The 14,594-nt window shown below is 40.9% G+C and overlaps 1 pseudogene; it reads right to left on the minus strand.

Annotated features, from left to right (window-relative positions):
• LOC143388358 (CD44 antigen-like) overlaps positions 1–14,594 on the minus strand; it is an 80,530-nt pseudogene that overhangs the window by 35,475 nt on the left and 30,461 nt on the right.

The raw sequence follows: 14,594 nt of genomic DNA on the forward strand, positions 1-14,594 counted from the left end.
AATGAGCAGGAGAAAGAAGAGGTTCTCGGGAACCCTCAGCTTCATGTAGCTCTGGATGAGGCACAATTGTGAGCTTAAGTCCTCATTTCAAAAGCAAGCGCCATGTTACCTTCTGGATAGAATAATCACGAGCCTTATGACATTGTGAGTAAAGCATTCAGCACAGTATTCAAAATAAATGAATGCTCTATAAATGATAATTCCCTACCTGGTTTCTGACTCTGCCTTCTGAAGGATGTGTAAAGTGTGTTGTTATTAACTCCATCCATTTCCAGAAAAGATTTGAAATAGCAGACCTCCACAAGGAAGGCATGGTTGCAAACCCATGAAGGAAAAGATTTTCTTTCTAAAGGGCAAATTTTGTCAGTTGAAGCAAACCTCCACTCTAAGCTAGGAAATCAGTGTGTCTAAATATTGACAGAGGCTCTGCCATCCTCTGTGAAATTTGACCTTGATGTTAAGAAACACGGATGTACATAGAGATATAAATCTTTGGTTTAAACAAGTAAATGGCTAGAATGGACTAGAGGGGGGAAAAGTTCAGATGAATTTATTCATTGTTCTTGCTTAAAATATTTGCTGCCTTCAAGTCTGGGCCACTCACTACACGCATGTGCATTTAGCAGAAATTATTTTCTGCTGAATTGCATCAGTGAGACTGAAGTTTCCTTTTGTCCACTATCTAGCTTGCTCAAGTGGAACTATGAAAAAAAACACAAATGAAAAAAAAAAATCCCAAATCTCAGTCTCCTTGATAATCTCTGTTGATGATCTGAGGAAATATGGAGACCATCTAAGGCCATTTTTTGTTACTGTAACAAGATATTTCAGAACAGGTAATTTGTAAAGAATAGAAGATTATTTCACTCACAGTTCTAGAGGCTAGGAAGTCCATGTTCATGAATATGAACATGGGTCACAGTATCTTGTGAGGGGCTTCTTCTTGTATCCTAATATGGCAGAGAGTATTACCCAGTAATGATTCAGAGCAAGTGTGCTAGCTTAGGTCTCTCTTCCTGTTCTTATAAAACTATTGAGGCCTCACCTTCATGGGGGCCTCCTTCTCTTGACCCCCTCCATCTAATCCTAATTATTTCTCAAAGACCCTATCTCCAAAAACCATTAAAATACAAATTTGGGGGTTGTTTCCCCCATGTAAACTTTTGACATATTCAAATATACCACTGATCAAACGTGTACAAATCTGGGCTTTGAAAGGGATCTGTGGGAATCAAGGCATTTATTGAGCATTTACCATGGACCAGGCACACAATAAATGTATTTCTTAAGTTTTATGACAATTCTTACATGTCATTTGATTATACATAAGAGAAAATTGAGGCTCAGAAAAAGTAAGGCATTCCTCTATTGTCAGCCAGGTGGTTAAGGAAGTAAGATGTCAAACTGGCCCAACTGATCTAACACATCTCACATTGTACTATTGCTGTGTGAGGTCACCCTTCCGGCAGCTAGGCACAGGCCAAGGACAGATTCTTTACATAACAGGGGAGACTGAATTTGTATGGTCCAGGAAGATGCCCATCACCCACCACTACTACCACCAAGCCCAAGCACCGTGGTTCTGAGCAAGCAGAAAGCAGATTTCCTCAACACTGTGCTACTTACCAAAGAAATGAATCCCAGGTACAGTATGATCAGGGTTAATAGGCTGAGATATTAAAAAGTTCTGCTTAAGATTTTTTTTGCTTTTAAAAGTCCCATATACATAATTCTGCAGATAATCAAGATGATTGGGAGTGGGCATGGTATAAATAATGCCATAACACATATCAGGAAGTTTTAACCCTTTATACTTATCTTTCAAAACTTAAGCGATAGCAAACATAAAATTTCCATTTGAAGCCCGAATGCTCCTGTCCCTGACACTTCTTAATCCTTCTTTATAAGAGAAGGATTCGGGTGTAAGCAGCAGGAACTTTAAAATATTATTTAATGTTACTTATGTTTAAATTTATTTTTAAGGTTATCTTCTATTTATGACAAGTAGTGTGGGTTTTCCATTTGCTATCTAGCTTTTATTCTTTTTCAATAAGTAAATTTATTTTTAAATAAATAAATACAAATATATTTTAAATAGAAGAGAATAGGTGAAAAAAATTAAAAAAATATACCAGATAAAGTGACAGTGCTGTGTAGTATTTAGAGATATGCGTCCAGAATGTGAAAGTGGTTTCCAAATGACTGAAGATTGAGGAACACTGCTTCAGAATAAATCAAAAGGGGAAGGAACCCTGAATCAGAGCCAACCTTCCCCAGCCCTAGGGAAATGACTAATATTCTATTCAAATATAAACCATAGAGAACACACCGGATGCCCTTCCCAAGAAAGAGAAAACTCAAGATGAGAAGAGAGAGACTTACTTATGGTAACTATGCCATCAAAGGAATTGGGCAGGTCTGTGACTGATGTACAATCTTCTTCGTCGAGTGGAGCTGGGAGGTGGGGGGGAAAAAAGCATGAAAATTCTAAAAAGTCACTAGCAAAATTGACTCCATTTCTATAAGTTAGTAAGGATGGGATTTTTATTAAATTTATCCCAAGTAATTTTCTTTTCATGAAACTTGGTATTTTGCTAGAAAGTTCTCTGCCCTTTGTGGTGCACTTTCCATTTTTGTTTAATTTCATAAGGTCCTGGATACTTATTACCTCTCTCCAACAATTTTATTTATTAAAAAATCTGTGTTTTCTGTATCAGCCACTATGGAAGGCTGAGGGTTTAATTGTCAACAAGATAGATATGGGTCCTTCTCTAGTGATATATACACTAAAGAAGATTTTTAATTTTTTTCTACTGTAAAAGTAATTTAGGATCCTGTAAAAAAAAATTTAAAAAACAAAGAAACATATAAAGTATCATGAGAAAATTATTTGTAATCCCAGGCACCAATAAAAATGATGGAAAAACATGGCAGACACACGGTTAGCATGAACACCACGTTGATCTGCAGATTAAAATAGTCACTAAGGAAAATGCCTGATCAAAATATCTTAAAACCAATTAATTTATAGTCATGGTATTCATTGTTATTAATATACTAATTACTTTATTAATTAAGTACTTTATTACTTCATTAATTTAACTGGTCTTTCTAAGTACCTAATCGGTATAGACTGTGTCTCAGCTGAGGTCGGCCATCTTGGACATAGGCACCCAGAACAACTCTTATGAACATTGTCTTGGCATAGCTCATCATGGGCAACCCTGGATTCTTTTTCTTTTGTTCTCCATTTATCTTCTCCTTTCCCAACCCTTCTTCAAGATTTCTGGGCTGTCTGATCATCCACAGATGTTGCTGGGAAACCCCCTGAACAGCACTGTCTGAAACCTTTGGAAAACAGACATTGAAGTTCTGCCTGAATGCCTTCCCTGGAGTCCTATAAGCAGGCTGCAGAGAGCCTAACCCACCATCCCACTCAGGCATGCCATACCTTGTATTGGGCCCTAAAAATTCAGAGAGCTTTGAACTGGTTTTGCTGTTAAAGGAAGCTTGGATTTACTTGTGCATTACAGTTTTTGTAATGTGTGTGTGTGTGTGTGTGTGTGTGTGTGTGTGTGTGTGTGTGTGTTTGAGCATACATGCATTTGCTTAAATGTAATATGGCAGTATATCTGTATGGTTGGTTTCTTCCGGAGTTGCTTCTTGACAAACAAGAAGTAAAAGGGAGAGAGGGAGGGATGCATGCATGCATGCATGCATTTGTGCATGGAGGAATGGAGGTAGACTGACTGCTGTCACAAGGAGAGCTGCTATCACAAGCATTGTAAGTATCTTGCCATAAGTTGTTGGATACTCAGCATTAGGCAAAACAAGAGTTGGACTATACAGGAGTTGGTTGCTTCCCAGTACCTCCCACATCTTTTTTCCCACAAGAAAAGGGAATATCTTTTACCTGACCATATCTTTGGTCTCATCGTGAAAATAACTAGCAAATTCTTCAAAGGGAAAGGTCACCTCCTTGGTAGGGTCATTCCCTACCAACTAATCTAAACCAGCCTTTTGTCACTTCCACACACCCCAATGTGTATCATCTTGCTTTAATTTATTCTTCTTGTTCACCATTGTCTAAAATTATCTCTCTCATTTTACCTGATGGCAGTCCATGGTAGATCTTACCATGACCCCATCTCCTTCTACCACTGCCCATAGCAATTTATAAGCTCCAAAAGATGACTAGTAAGTGTGGGGGTGGGGGGAGCGTCGCTGCAGATGGAACCCAGGGTCTCGTACATGTTAGGTAAGTACTTTACTACTGAGCCACACTCCCATCCTGAGGAGTGTCTTCGCCAAAATAGTTATGTGTGATGGGAACAGAAAAGCACTTAATAAATTTTTGATCAATTAATAAAAAAGGCAAAAAACACCAATATAATTTCCCAAAGGTCCATTCTCCCAGGAAGCATACCAAAGATTGTAACTCCCCCAAATGGTTTGCAAATATGAGCAGGTCAAGAAGCATGTAGATATACTCTGAATGGCATGCCATAAGAAATGTTAAAGGAAATTACAGGTACAGGTGTTCAATAATTATTTGTCAGTATTTGCTTGACACTTCTATGCCAAGTCATTTAAAAAAATATGGAGATAAAAGAACAAACACATTTCTGTCCCTTTTCCTGATCAATTCACAAGGTTATAGGAGAAGATAGTACTATTTCTTTAGCTCTTTACAATATTAAAAAAAAATCCTCAAAAATTTTCTTATTTGAAAATACAATCATGTAGCCAACTTGGGCGATTTGTGGGGCTTCCATCCTGTTTATCTTGGAGATGCTGCTAGAGAATGGTTCCATCTTTGGTATGATATTGGTATTTATATGCTGCAGGTGCCCAGAAATGGGTTTTGGATTATGGATGTTTTATGCCAGGGATGCAGCATCCTCCCCTCAATTCAGACACAATGGCAGATGAGAAGAGCACACTGAGAATCTCCAAGAGATACATTGAAATGGGATGGGGCATGTCAAGAACACTAACCATTCTGTGAATGGTGACAGCGTGTGCTCACATAGACCCCCTTCATGCTCCATTTCACTTAAACTTTGATAAAGAACATCAACTCTAGCAAGTATAATGCGATGGATGGTGACCCAAATATCCAATTAATATATTCATGCTCCCATGTCAGATCATGGGACCTCATTAGACAGCTTTTAATTCTGGTTAATGAGCTCTGCTTGGCTGGGAGAGTTAGCCGCTGAGGTGTCCCTGAACCCAGGGATTTGTTAGACACTAAGGTGGGCTTCCTGGTTGGCTGTGTTTTCAGAAACTTGAGCTCCATTGCATAAAAAGGGCCAAGAGAAACATGACAGAAATACAGCCTCTGGTTCTTCCTATCCCCACTCTCTCAAGCAGTACTGAGTACAGACAGCTGATAAATAAATATTCTCTTAAAACTTAGAAGCCTATCAACACTGAGTCAGTTGGGCTGTGGATGTAGCTCAGTGGTTGAGTGTTTCCTTGGCATGAGCCAAGCCCTGGGTTCAATCCCCAATACTGCAAAAAGCAAAACCACATTGAGTTAATTAGGAAAATAGAGAAAAAGAAAACCATTACTTCTAATTTTGCTCCTTTAATAGAGCCATTTGGGTATGAAATACATCTCTAGTATAAAGTTTTTCAAGTGAATTAACATCCCCCTCTCTAAGGAGAGAAAAGTTAATCAATGATATTGACCCTGGCTTTGGGAATGAACCCAACATCATGGGCAAAATTAAAGGCAAGGAGAAAAGCCTCATCCATCTCTGCCTACAGGGCTTTGATTCCAGACCCAGAAAACAGCATGAGCTTTTGCCTTTTTGAATGAAGAGTCTCAATACCTTAACAAGGCTACATGGACTTGTAAAAGAGGCAAGAGAAAATGAGAACACAACTACATACTTCACTAAATATATTTCCTGGTCACAGCAAGGAGAAGCAGCAAGCAGTGCCCAGAGGCTTGGAGTCTGCAGACCCATGCCAGCCCTTGCACCTGACTAGTCCCTTTATCTTACTTCTCATGCCAAGATGGATCAAGCAGTCCCCACGTTGGCTGGGCATGGAGCTCCTGTTTATCCCCATGTGGTTGTGTTCATTAGGATAGCCTTAAACATTCCAGGCATGGGCTACATACTGTCTAGCCTTCATTGGACTTTCCCCCTTTTGATCAAATTCTTTTTGGGTCCCCTATCCATGCAACAGAGAGGAGTCAATGTTCTACAGCTTTCTTCTCATTGTTTTGAGTGTCTCTCCATAGTTGTAGTAACCTATACTGTAGTTGTAATAACCTATATTGGCAGAATTCACCAACTTCACATACTCTGTTTATACTACCAACTCTGTATTTTTTCCTTTCCCCTAAATTCTAGATTTCCTCTCTGAATTCTCATGCAGATCCTTCAAGGGCCTGCAATAACGGGTGGGTGGCACAGCCTGATTCCAGCCCCTGATGCAACTCCACAATGACTGCAATGTCCCTTAAAATTTCATGCAGATTTTATATTCTACTACCGTAGATGATATCACTTTAGAGCTAATTTAGCATCCCCTTCTCACCTTTAAGGAAAACTGACACTTCATGAAGATGTGTCATGTTTACCTCGAAGCTTCACCTTTCCCTTTAATGCAGCTTCAAACTTTCAGGTGGAACAGAAAGCTCAGTTTGAGAAGTCAGACTTCTGATTGTTGGCATTGAAATATTTGACATTTATGGAAATGATCCTTCTCAAAAGAACCTGAAGACTCATAGTACATAGAATTGTTTGATTTTTCTAAGGCTTGAATTAGATGTGTGAGCACGAATTTCTGGGCTAGGAGTTGGAAGAGTTGCATAGGTGGGGAGCCATCCAGCATCTACACCTTCATTTAACTTTCTTATTCTCTAGTTGTGTAGTTGTGTCAACTGTTGGTAAGTGACATTCAAGAAGGTGGATGGTCAATCATGCACTCTCTTAGCTTCCTCTCAATCCCATATATAATAAATATTCTCAGCGAAACCATTTGGCTTGTACCCCACTATTAGATCAATGACTTTCCCTTTACACTGAATGAATCACCCTTCGTGAGCTGGCCCCTGCCGACCCCTCTGACTGTATTCCCTGGCATTCACCCTTCCGATCACTGGACTTTAGCCACCTTGGCCTCCTCAATGTCCTTGGAACAGGACAAGATGCTCCTGCATTCCTGGCTTTGCACTGGCTGCCCCTTCTGCTAATGGCTTCATGCATTACTTTGATCAGGGATCCTAAATGCACCTACTCAGTTAAAAAAAATCCTATCACTTTTTAACCTTTTCTTTTACTTTGTTTTGTTTTTGAGCACTTACAGCATTCTGCGTTCATAGTAAGTATTTAATATTTATGAGTTAACACCTTCTCTCTGCTGTAGAGACACCTTCTCTCTGCTGTAGAGACACTCAGTGAGCACCTGCTATATGATAGAAGCTACATAAATCCCCACAGATGGTGACACTGAACTGCTGTCATCCAACCATGCTGCCACAGGCCACACAGAGACGGTGCACGTAGAACCAACCTGAAGCATTGAAGCAATACGTGTCATAGTGGGAGGTGTTGGAGGTAAGGATGTACACTCCTGTGTTGTTTGCTGCACAGATGGCATTGGGATGGATCCGGGGAATCACCACGTGGCCTTGTATGAACCCGTACCTGCCACGGAAAAGCAAGAGGTTACTGACCTGCATGGCTGCCGTGGAAATTTCATAATATCCCATCAAATGACATTTAATGCAGTGTAGCATTTCTTTCACTTCAACCCTAGGGATGTTAGAGGTTTCAACAACTGAGTTATGTGAAATCCCATAATAACATCACAGGAGAGTAAAAGAGATCAACCAGACTAACAGAAACAAAGTTATCTTATTTACAGATCCATGAACAGCCTTTACTTTTTCTTTTTCTGTTTTCTTCCTTTCTTTATTTTTTTTTTTTTGGTACCAGGGATTGAACCCAGGGATGCTTTACCACTGAGCCACATCCCCAGCCCTTCTATAAATTTTATTTAAAGACAGGGTCTCACTGAGTTGCTTAGGGCCTTGCTAAGTTGCTGACACTGGCTTTGAACTCATAATCCTTCTGCCTCAGCCTCCTGAGCCTCTGAGATTACAGGCATGTGTGCCATCCCCAGCTATTTTTTCTTTCCAAATAAATAAAATTCATGAAAGAAAAAAAAACAGTAGTTCCAAACAAAACTTGTAGTCAACCATGTCAAGTTGGTTGGAACAAGCAGAAGGAAACTGAGTCCCAGAAAAGTGATGAGAGATTCACTCTGGCACTCGATGACCATTATATTTTCCAGAAAAGACCTAAAAAGACTACTCCTATGATACAGGAAGGGTTGGCTCTTCATTTCAGGGCACAGATTTCATATCTGCCTTATTTCCTCTCCACCACTCTTCTTTCCCAGCTTGACCTTATCCTGAGAGTCCCTCACTTCACACTCCATTATTCTGAACATAAACCCTTGTTCATATGCCAGTTGCATAGCATGTTTGGTCTCCTGAGGATCCTGTGCACAATTCCATTGCCAGTGGAAATAAATTGACCATCATTAAAATGAGAGAACGAGCAATTAAGGAAGTAGGTAGCAATGGCTAATTTAGTTAGAGAACATTTCAGACATAGCAAAGGGGTGGTGGTGGTAGGGGATGTTTAGCCCTTCTCCCTCTTCCAAGGTGTCTCTGGAAGCATGTTATGTGTCACTGGAGGCCCTTTCATTACAGCGTGCAGTGCCCAGCCTCTTCTAGCAACATGCTAGTGGCTACATACTCATGACAGAAGTTTTTTTTTTTTTTTTTTCCCCAATTAGAAAATGACTCAAAAAATGAGAACATGCCATTTTCAAGGGAGGGGATGATGGCAGCGAGAGGGCAGAGAGGGAGAAGCTAAATCCAGCAGGTTTCTGAAAATGCAGCGCTGACTAAAAAAGGCTCTGTGCAGAGCCTTTAATCTTTCCTGCCAGGGGCAACAGCACAGAGTGCATGGCCCTGCAAGATCCATGGAAATGTGTGTGAGTTGGAAGTTTCTAAGCACACAGAGCTCATTATGTCTATGTTGCAACGATAGCTCGCATGACTAATCCTTCCTCTGAACCAAGAGACTGATTTTCCCAAAGTTTTCTTAGCTGGCAAGGGGGAGTGTCACAATTAAATGTTAATAGGTTTTCATGTTTCTGAGTGTTGCTACTGATCAGGGCAGGGCAAGTGAAAGAAGAGTAGCTGCTGAGGTTTTATTCTCACCCGTGAGATTCTGCTATCTATCCTGTGGCAGGTGTCTGATTCAGAGCTATCTGAGTGAAATTATGGAAAGGAGTTTTGCAACACTTAATACCAGTGACGGGTGAAATGATCTATTTCTTTGGCTTGGTTTTACTTTTTTCTTTTTGCTAAATAATACTCCTTGGTGAACCTACCTCCCCACCTTACATTACCACATCATGTCACATTGACAAGGAAGTACAACGCTAATGTTCTAGAACACACACACTTGCTTTGTAAATTATTACTGATATTATCTCATATCATGTTGTCTGTGATTTTTTTTTTTTTTTGGTATTGGGGATTGAACTCAGTGGTGCTTAACCACTGAGTCACATCCCCAGCCCCTTTTGTATTTTATTTAGAAACAGGGTCTCACTAAATTGATTAAGTTGCTGATGCTGACTTTGAACTTGCAATCCTCCTTCTTCAGCCTCCTGAGCTGCTGGGATTACAGGCATGAACCACCATGCCTGGCTATCTGTGATTTTTATGTGGTGCACTACATACAAGCTGAGGATATTAAAATTGATGTGTGTGTGTTTGTGTGTGTGTGAGAGAGAGAGAGAGAGAGAGAGAGAGAGAGAAAGAGAGAGAGAGAGAGAGAGAGAGAGAGAGAGAGAGAGAGAGATGCACAAGGAGGAAAGAAATGTTCAGCAAATCAGTACAGCATGCTTAACTTCCCTCTTCCCCTCAGGAAAGCTTGATCACTAAAATCTTGTCCTGGACTCAGACTAAGCAGACCAAATCCTGACTCCTGTGCAAGCTGTGTGATTCAGGAAAAGCTGAGGAATTTACCTAAGCCTCAGTTCTTTATTCATAAAGCAGGGTAGTAAAATCAATCCACAGCATGGTTTAAAGACTAAGTGGAAGATGCAGCTAAGGGGCCAGAAGGGCTCTCAGCACCTCAGCACTCCCTGATGGCCCTGACAACAAGATCTCCTCTTGTTTTCAGCATATGAGACCACCTCTCCGTCTCTCAAAAGACTTGTCTGTATTTCACAGTCAAAATGCAACTTACTAAATCCACTTTCTTAGCCTAGTGGGCTAGTCAAGGCCAAATTTAAACAATTAACCTTGGGTATCCAATAAATTGATTTGCTAATGGGTCTTCTTTCATCTCAGTTTCTGTAGGTACAGGAGAAATCTTCCTCCCTCTGCTCCTTTTACACTCTCCAGACTTAGCTCTATATAGACACAGAGATGTCAAATACATCTGCTCTTTGTTTCAGAGTGTTACTGCTTGAGAGTACTTTCTTCCCTGATGCAAATGTTCTGCATATAATTTGTGTCATTCAATACAACAACCACTTGCCGTTTGTGGCTAGTTGAGCATTTGAAATGTAGCCAGAGTCACTCAAGTTTTCATTATTTTTAATTTTAATTAATATAAGTAGAAATCAGCACATGTGGTTAATGGCTACCATATGAGAACCATCATAGACTAAAGATTTTCCCCTTCCATTTTAGGAAAAGAATCTCAGCTACCTCTCATGAGGTAAATGCATGACTGTACCCAAGGGCAGGGGACAGCAGCATTTAACTTACACTTAGTAGTTTTCATAAAAAGTCCTGCAGCTTGACTTTGCAAAAGCAGCCTGTGTGTGTGTGTGTGTGTGTGTGTGTGTGTGTGTGTGTGTGCATTGAAGAGAAAGGAGACCCACTTTTCCAGAGCCACAAGCTAGAGTGGAAACTTCAGAGGGTTTACTAACACTACTCTGACCTCTTGTAGTGAAATTAAACCAAAACCAGGCACTCCGCAGTGGTTGTCACCATGGCTTGCTCTTTGTGTACAACCTTGCCATAATAATTTAAAAAATAAGGCCCCTGGCCATTGTGATTACCTTAGAACAAACAAACAAACTGATTTGAGGAAAGCTCTACCGAGCACTGGGGTCCCTGAGGCATATAATGATGTATCTTAATGGAACACATGCTAAACTATTTCATGGCTATTTATTGACTTCTTCAAACCAAAGCAACATAAACACACACACACACACACACACACACACACACACACACACACGTTTGCAAAACATGCTTTGGGCCAAGTCTGCAGGGCCAAGACTCAACCAGCCACATATTTATTTTAAACACTGTTATTTGGTTTACGTTTTCTTGTGGTTCCGACAATGATATTGCATGCTTCTTCAAAGCCAGGAGAGCACTGTGGAAGCACATTACCCAAGAGGATTCCAACCAATATGACCCTTTACGTCTTCCTCAGGCCTCCCTCTCTATGACTCACAAAAGTGTCTTTAGCTGACTTGAAATTCCAGTTGTCAGGCTGGTTTCACATGGACTTGGCCAAATTAATAGGGGCTGACTGGTTAGGTAATAATCCATTCAGCTGCCAGGGAGGAGCCTTCAGTTCTAAGTCCGGTCCCCTGGACCCAGACCACTGGCTTTCCCAGTGGTGGGTGCTGGTACCTTACCTGCAGGTCTCAAATCCCTTGGCTAGAGCCTGTTGCATCTGGGCCATGGTGGGCAGGGTACTGTTGAAAGCCTTGCAGAGGTCAGGCGCCTCCATCCGAGAGATGCTGTAGCGACCGTTTTTCTCCACATGGAATACACCTGCGTAGCGGCAGGTTATATTCAGATCTGTAGGATGAAACAGAAACGTCAGCTCTTTTGCAGACAGACTTTGCATCATTTTAGGGAAGACTCAGGAAATATTCAAATAAACAACTCCACTGATCAGAGCCTTCAAGATTCACTCAGGCACATCAAAGGAACATTCCATAAGCTCAAATTTGAGATGAGACATGGTAAATAAAGCACATCATGCTTACGGTCCCCATGGGTTACTACACAAAAGAGTTTTTTTTTTTTTTTTTTTTTTTTTTTTTTTTTTAAGCATCTGATTTAAAGTAACACAAACTCATGGAAACCTTACAAAATTGAGGAAAATAATGAAGAAAAACAAGAGTACCACTGAGAAAGCCAGAGTCTTTTGCTGAATGTTCTTCCAGTTTGTTTACTGAATACACACCCCACATGGAACACCTATGCATATGTATATGTACACACATAGGGCTGCATAGTGGAAATAGTACTAGATACACAGTCCTATATTTGGGAATCTTGCTTCACCTTAACCTTCACAGCATTATTCCACACTCGAGTGTGATTGCCTCCTCACCCATAACCTCCAATACCTTCTGGCTGTACCCAGAACAAATGTCCTCATCATGGCAAGACCAACGCCCTCTGGCTCCTGTCTCCTTCTCCAGCCTCAACATGGTTTGCTGTGCTCTAAGCAAAAAGCTTTCCATCAATTCCCTCAGGTACTTTGGCTCCTTAGAACACACACCTGCTTTCCCTCTGCCTGGAATGTTCCATCCTCAGTGATTCACCTGGGTGGCTCATGTTCATCATTCAGAATTTCAACTTTATGACCCCTTCCTTTGGAGTCCTTCCCTGATCACTCTTACCAGCCCCCAGCTTTTCCCTCTACTTCCGCCGGCTTTTGGGGTCTGCATAAGAACATGTTCATCCATTTGGATATTTGGCTCTTTGTCTGCCTGAAGTGACAGTCTAAAAAGCAAAGGCCTTTCACTTGTTTTCACTGTAGCATCTATAACAGTGCCCAACAGAGAGCAGATGCTCCTCAGCTATCTGTCAAATGAATGAACGACTCCTTGAAATTTCCTCAAAAACACATTTTTAATATAGCGACAGATCCATGTCCTGCTATTTGTTCCCAAGAATTAATGGCATTGAAAAGGAAGCTGGGTAAATGACTATTTAACATGAAGAATTCTGTGAGTTTTTGTAGACATTACTCTGAAATCTCAGGAGCTGGAAATCATCCTGGTTCTGCATGATTCGGTGTGTAACAATCTCAAAAGACTTCAAAGGCCTTAATTGAAAACTCATTACTCTTTTGGAAGTCTATTATCCCCAGTCTGCACGTGAGTAAACTCTGCCCAGATAAATGAAGTAATTGGAATTGGCCTGGTGAGGTTCCATTCCTTCTGAGCGCTTCCTTGAGACTCAGGGCCTGTGGTTCTCTAGGAGACAATGGACAAACGCCCAGGTGCCACATGGGGCAGCATTCTGTTAGTTAAGACACAGAATGACAAGGTTGGCTTCAAGCCAGACTCCAGGCTTTTCCCTTGGGCAAGTCCAAAGAAAGTTGGGAAAATTCTACTTATTTATCAATAAGAAAATTGAGGTTCAGAGAAATGAGTTGCCTAACAAAATGAATATTTCCATCTAGAATCATAGGCTTCTCCTGAATCCCAGTTGCTTTATCCTGCCTTTCTGAGCTGACAGCTGTGGGAGAGATCTTTCACAGCAGTGTCCCTAGGTACCCAGTCCCTTTGGGGCTGTGTTGCCTCAAGTTCAGCAGAACTCCAAGGGGTGAGTTTTATGTATTATTTACAGGTGAAGAAACCAAAGCTCAGAAAAATTGAACAGCTTCCCCCAAATCACCCAGCTACTAAATGTTAGAGTTAGAAAACAATCCCAGGTGTGTTTAGCACCAAAAGCATGCTTTGAACTGCTTTGTGGGGGTCCTTTTATGTCACTAGACCAGCTATAGGAAAGGGAGAGGCACATGTGAATGGTTGCTTCATGATGAGAAGGATAGGGTCATTCTTATGGAGTGCACAGGTGACAACCAACAGCTCTCCCCTGCTAGAGCCTAAAGGAGGTTCCAAACTCTAGAAATCAGTGTTCAGCAAATGAAAAATGGGAGAACTATTAAAATTCTACCTTATCTTCCCTTATTCTGAAAATAATAAAAGAAATAAGAAGTGGCACTTGAAAAGACATAAGCCAACGTCAACTGTGTTTTCTTTTGTTTGTGTCATTAGGAAGTGGGTGCTTAAAGGAAAAAAACATCAGGGCTGGAGTTGTGGCTCAGTGGTAGAGTGCTCACCTAGCAGGTGCGAGACCCTGAGTTCGATCCTTAGCACCACATAAAAAAATAAATGAATAAATAAAATAAAGATATTGTGTCCAACTACAACTAAAAAATAAGTATTTAAAAAAAATCAGAATCCGCGAAATACAAAATATGCTCTTGTGCAGAGTGTTCCTTATCAGGTCTGATGTGTCCTCCCAGACCACTCCTGCAACACTTGGCTCATGAGGCAATGAGAATCAGGAGGAAGAAAATGCACAGGCCCTTTTGAAATACTATTTGTTTTTACTGACATTTTCACCTTGAGTCTCAGTTGGCCAATCTCACAAAGGGAACCTGTCACTCTGTAACCTTTCCGGGGCCTTTCCTTGTCCAGCATGCAAAAGAAAAACAAAACATCCCAATCAGCTTTTGGAGGGGAGGCTGCCAGGTGAGGCCTCCCTCAGA

Source organism: Callospermophilus lateralis, unplaced genomic scaffold (genome assembly GCF_048772815.1).
Source record: "Callospermophilus lateralis isolate mCalLat2 unplaced genomic scaffold, mCalLat2.hap1 Scaffold_250, whole genome shotgun sequence".
Taxonomy (NCBI): Eukaryota; Metazoa; Chordata; class Mammalia; order Rodentia; family Sciuridae; genus Callospermophilus; species Callospermophilus lateralis.